Source organism: Peromyscus californicus, unplaced genomic scaffold (assembly GCF_007827085.1).
Source record: "Peromyscus californicus insignis strain IS unplaced genomic scaffold, ASM782708v3 Scaffold_4__1_contigs__length_199733344, whole genome shotgun sequence".
Classification (NCBI taxonomy): domain Eukaryota; kingdom Metazoa; phylum Chordata; class Mammalia; order Rodentia; family Cricetidae; genus Peromyscus; species Peromyscus californicus.
This window is the reverse complement of record NW_026294562.1, coordinates 27,261,387-27,267,386: the sequence shown is the minus strand read 5'-3', so window position 1 is coordinate 27,267,386 and position 6,000 is coordinate 27,261,387.

Genomic DNA, 6,000 nt, shown 5'->3' with positions numbered 1-6,000 from the left:
TTACCTCTTCATGTTTTTATAGTTTTCTTATATCACCTAAACACAAACAAACAAACAAAATCAAACCCAAGTTGTCCCTGATCACCAAGATTATACCACATTCTACACACTCTACAGAAGGAATTGGGGCTAATTTGGGAGGAAGGTAGCTCTGAAATTCTGGGTTTTATTTTAGAGTTTGTTTTAGAGTTTGCTCATCAGGTCCAGAAAAAAAAAGCCAAAAGTCAAGTTACTTCTAAGCTGCATCTTGTCTCCTTATTTTCAAAGGAGGCAGATCAGCAAACTTCATAGGAGAAAGTAAAGTGGCTGATTTGAAAAAGACAAAGGCTTGGCTTCAACTGATGGTCTCATTTTACTAGTTCCTAATTGATGGCCATGCAGATATCGTCTCTGACAGTGTGTGGCTATGCAGAATGAGGATCCTCAGAAGACAATGATTTAGAGAAAAGGCCAGCCTCACAGTCTACTCAAGCTTCACCCATGCTCTGTGCAGCTGGTGGAAAGAGGGATCATAAGTAGTCAACTCATTTTTTTTTCTTTTTTGAAGTAAAATATATTGGTTCACAAGGTGTAGCGAATAAGAAATCAGCAATATGTTGGGAGAGTGTTCATACTTCTTAAAAGGAGTTCCCAATCTGTGTAGCCTAAGAATCCTAACTAAGCATGGGGCTGACCCAGGGCAGAGGAAAAGGGCAATTGAGTCAAGAGAGGAAATGGCTGACTGCCAAGGGATGGATGTTCTGAGCACCTGATCTAAAGGCTCCAGTGCTGAAGAAGCTCGATCTGATCCACAACAAAAAAGCCAAACACTGGAGTCAAGCCAAACAGAAGAATATTTGAAGGACTAAGGCTGGAAGAAGAAGACAGGGCAAAGGAGTACTGAGGGAGGAAGATTTTAAGGCTTGATGTCATCTTGCCTGTGAGTGGGTGGGCAGGCTGAAGATGAGGCTCTGGGCTGTTTTTAAGAAAAGTGGAATGAAACTCATTCAAGGGGTATCTTCAAAGTCTGTTGTGGAATATAGTTTAAGATAGGTTGCATGGAGAAAGGCTCTATAATGACAGGGTATTCACCGATCTGATGGAAGCAGATGCAGAGATCCACAGCCAAACACCAGGCTGAGCTCCAGGAGTCCAGTTGAAGAGTGAGAAGAGGGATTCTATGAGCAAGGGCATCAAGATCATAATGGGGAAATATACAGAGACAACCAAACCAAACTAGTGGGAGCTCATGAAATTTAGATCAACAGCTGTGGAACCTGCATGGGACTGGACTAGGCCTCTGCATAGCCAGACAGTTGTGTATCTTGATCTGCTTAAGGGGCCCCTTGGCAATAGGATCAGAATCCATCCTTGGTGCATGAGCAGGCTTTTTGGAGCCTACTATCTATGATGGGACACTTTGTACAGCTTTGAGGCAGGGGGAGGGGCTTGGACCTGCCTCTACTAAGTGTACCTCCCCATGGGAGGCCTTACCTTCCCGTAGGAGGGAATGGGGGTGGGTGGGTTGGAGGGGGAGGCTGGAGGGGCAGGAAGAGGGAAGAGGGGGAATCTTTGATTGGTATGTAAAATGAATAAAAAAATTTTCTTAATAAAAAATAGAGAAAAAAGATGTGTTACATTTGGTTATGCTATGGAATACTTGTTAAGAGATGCAAAGATGTGTTGTAATTTTTTGTGTTGTATTTGTTTAAGTCTTTAAAGCTGTGTTACTTTGCCTGTCTAAAACACTTAATTGGTCTAATAAAAAGCTCAATGGCCAATAGCTAGGCAGGGTAGAGAAATAGGTGGGGCTGGCAGGCATAGAGAATAAATAGGAGGAGAAATCTGCGCTCGCTCGCTCGAGAGGGAAGAGCTAGGAGCGAGAAAAGGAAAAGGAGAGGAGGACTCCAGGGGCCAGCCACACAACCAGCCATGTAGTAAGAAGAAAAGAAAGATATATAGAATAAAGAAAGGTAAAAAAAACTCAGAGGCAAAATGTAGTTAAAGAGAAATGGGATAATTTAAGTTAGAAAAGCTAGCTAGAAATAAGCTAAGTTAAGGCCAGGCATTCATAAGTAAGAATAAGTCTCTGTGTATTTATTTGGGAGCTGGGTGGCGGGCCCCCAAAGAGCAAAAAAAAACTACAAAAGTCAGCTTCAGGTTTCAGGGAACCTAGCATATTAGTTCGTTCTACAGTTTTACCTGTGATACCTAGAAGGACAGTCAGGCATAAGTGCTTAACCAAAAGAAAACAACAGTATTTTCAACTAGATGACAACATGTCGAGAGTTCAAAGAATGCTAGGAAATCGTGTGTGTGTGTGTGTGTGTGTGTGTGTGTGTGTGTGTGTGTGTGTACACATAAGCACACTCATATATATTTGTTTTCTTCTGAAGTTGCCATAAATTTACAAAAACCTGCAACTGTTGCATGCCAAAGAGTTTCTTCTTTTGCTGTTTTTACCTTTGTCTTTCTCTTTGCTTCTCAAACTCTTTTTATACATTTACCCTCATGCCAACTTTGATGCCCAGGCTTCAACTTGTAGGGAATCACATGTTTTTCAAGATCATGGCAATCCCTGACTCCTTACTAGAAGGATGAGATTATATGCCACTGATGTAGTTAGTCATTGCATCTCCAGAAAGTACCAGTCACAAGACAAACAAATCTCACTGCTTCTAAGTTCTTGTTGCTTAAATCGGATTGGCTAGTTTTATGTCAGCTTGACATAAGCTATAGTCACTGGAGAGAAGGAAGCCTCAGGTGAGAAAATGCCTCAATAAGATTGAGCTATAGATGGAATCTCAGAGTTGTTTTGATTTGTATTTTCCTGATGGCTAAGGGTGTTGAACATTTCTAAATGTTTCACCCAGCAAATGATGGAAACAGATGCAGAGACCCACAGGGAATCATGCTGAAGAGAGGGAGGAAGAATTATAGGAGCCAGAGGGTCAAGGATAGCACAAGGAAACCCACAAAATCAACTAACCTGGACTCATAGGAGCTAACCGAGTCTGAACCGACAACCAGGGAGCCTGCATGGGACTGATCTAGGCCCTCTGTATATGTGAGAGTCGTATGACTTGGTCTTCTTGTGGGACTCCTGGCAGTGGAAGCAGCGGCTGTCTCTAATTCTTTTTGGCTTTTGGGACCCTACTTCTCATATTGGGTTTCCTTTCCCAGCCTTAATACAAGGGGAGGTGCTTAGTCTTACTGCAACTTGATATGTCATGTTTTATTGATATCCATGGGAAGCCTGCCCTTTACTGAATAGAAATGGAGGAGGAGTAGATTTCAGGGGGTGGGAGGAGGAGAGAAGGGAGGGGAAACTGTGGTCAGGCTGTAAAATAAATAAATTAATTAGAGAGGGAGAGGGAGAGGGAGGGGGAGGGAGAGAGAGAGAGACAGACACACACAGAGACAGAGAGACACACACAGACGGAGAGAGAGAGAGAGACAGAGAGACAGAGAGAGACAGAGAGAGACAGAGCTATGGGCACGCCTGTAGGGCATTTTCTTAATTAGTGATTGATAGGAGAGGGCCTAGCCCTTTATGCGTGGGGCTACCCTTGGGTTGGTGATCCTGAGTTCCATAAGAAAGCAGGATGGCAGCCGGGCGGTGGTGGCGCACGCCTTTAATCCCAGCACTCGGGAGGCAGAGCCAGGTGGATCTCTGTGAGTTCAAGGCCAGCCTGGACTACCAAGTGAGTTCCAGGAAAGGCGCAAAGCTACACAGAGAAACCCTGTCTCGAAAAACCAAACCAAAAAAAAAAAAAAAAAAAAAAAAAAAAGAAAGCAGGCTGGCAAGGCAGAGGGTGTCAGCCAGTAAGCAGCTCCCCTCCATGACCTTTACATCAGCTCCTGCCTCCAGGTTCCTGCCCTGTTTTGAGTTCCTGTCCTGATTTCCTTCAGTGATGAACAGTGATGTGGAAATGTAAGCCAAATAAACCCTTTCCTCCTCAAGTTGCTTTGGTCATGGTGTTTCATCACAGCAATAGAGACCTTAACTAAGACACTGATGATATATTTTCTTGCTATTTCTGTATTCCACACTTTCTCTTTTATAAAATGCCCCTTCCTTCCAGGAATGATGAAGGTAATAAAAAGTGGAGAAGAGAAAGGGAAACAGCATTCAGCATCTTTATGTTGTGGACAAATTATCAGGCTTTCCATGGGGAAAGAATTATTAATTCTTACTAAGCATGTGTACTGGCTGGTGTTGTGTGTCAACTTGACACAAGCTAGAGTCATCAGAGGAAGGAGCTACAGTTGGGGAAAAGCCTCAGTGAGATCCAGCTGTAAGGCATATACTCATTTAGTGATCAATGGGGGAGGGCTCAGCTCATGGTGGGTAGCATCCCTGGGCTGCTGGTCTTGGGTTCTATAAGAAGGTGGGCTGAGTAAGCCATGGAATGCAAGCCAGTAAGAAGCATCCTCCATGGCCTGTGCATCAACTTCTGCTTCCAAGATCCTTCCCTGTTTGAGTTCCTGTCCTGAATTCCTTCAGTGATGAACAGCAATAATGACATGTAACCCAAATAAACGCTTTGCTCCCCAAGTTTCATTTTAGTCATGGTGTTTTCACTGAAGCAACAGAAACCCTAACTCATACAACAAGGCAACAAAAAATAATAGTTTTCTTAAATTTGGAGCACCTTACAAGTTTGAGTCCAATATGCTGGCCTCTAGCTTCTTTTTATAAAATTGTCTATAGTAAAATTTACATGTACTTTATTTTAAGGCAAAGTCTTGTGAAATTTTCCTGGGGTTCAAATTTACAGTAACTTGCCCTTTAAGAGGAATTAAAGATAAGTTGAAGCAAACTGAAGACTGATGTCAAGGTGAAATAAAGCTTTGGTTAAGGAGGAATTATTCATAGGCTTCATAATTGACAATCTTGAGCAAGATAATTGGTATATCATTTTAGAAACTTGTTGTGGCTTGATTAAATTTAAGTTGGGTCCTAGCATTCAAGATAATGATGTGCAGAATGTATATTGCTGTCTGAAATAAAAACTAAAGGAAATTTGTGTATAACTTTGAACCTAAAAACCTATAGCCATTGTCAGTGTTATTGGGCATAAACTGCAGCACTATTCAAGAACAAATGGTCCACACAGAGGCTGGCTTATTCATTTTAGAAAACTTTTTCTTATGGAAAGAAAAGGTGAATTGAATAAAGAAGTTCTCATTGGGCAACTGGAAGTATATAAATTAAAGCTAGAAAATAGAGATTCATTTCCTATGCTTTTCTACCTGAGACTCTGACATAACATGGATAACTGATTCATCTTACACTGAGCTTGCAGTTAGTGGTGCAATCATCAGCACAGTTTTCCAACAAGCTAGTGAGGATTATACAGTCTGATATCCGAGATGCAGCCTCTTCCCTGTCCTTCGTCTAGTTTTAGTTGCCCCAGAAATCTCTTGACAAAGAAGACAAAACCCCACCCCCAAAAACAAAACAAAACAAAAAAAACCTTCTAAGATGCCGTAGGAGGAGAAAGAAAAGATTAGTTACAAAGCAAATCCTACTCTAAATTGAATAGGACTCCTTTACATGCTGACTGTTATTTGTGCTTAATGCAGGTGTAAAATCTCCAATAGTCATTTAATTATGGTCAGGAGAACCTGAAAGCCAAACTTCCCAAATGCAGTTATACCCCAGAGGCTGCAAAGAGTTGGAGTCAGAGACATCCTTGTAGGGTTTGTCCATTCATTAAGAGGCAAGTCCATTCAGTGAAGTCAAGAGATGGTTGTGGTAGTACACACCTATAATTGCAGAAATAAGGATGCTGAAGTAGGAGTATAGTTGTGAGTTCAAGAACAGCCTAAGCTACATAGTGAGACCTAGTTCAACCAACCAACCAACCAGCCAACCAACCATCTATCCATCCATCCATCCATCCATCCATCCATCCATCCAGCCAGCCAGCCAGCCAACAAATGAACATATTGTAAAACCTGTTTCAATACTGCTTATCACCACTGTCTTCCTGATCTCTGACAAGAGCTGGTGAG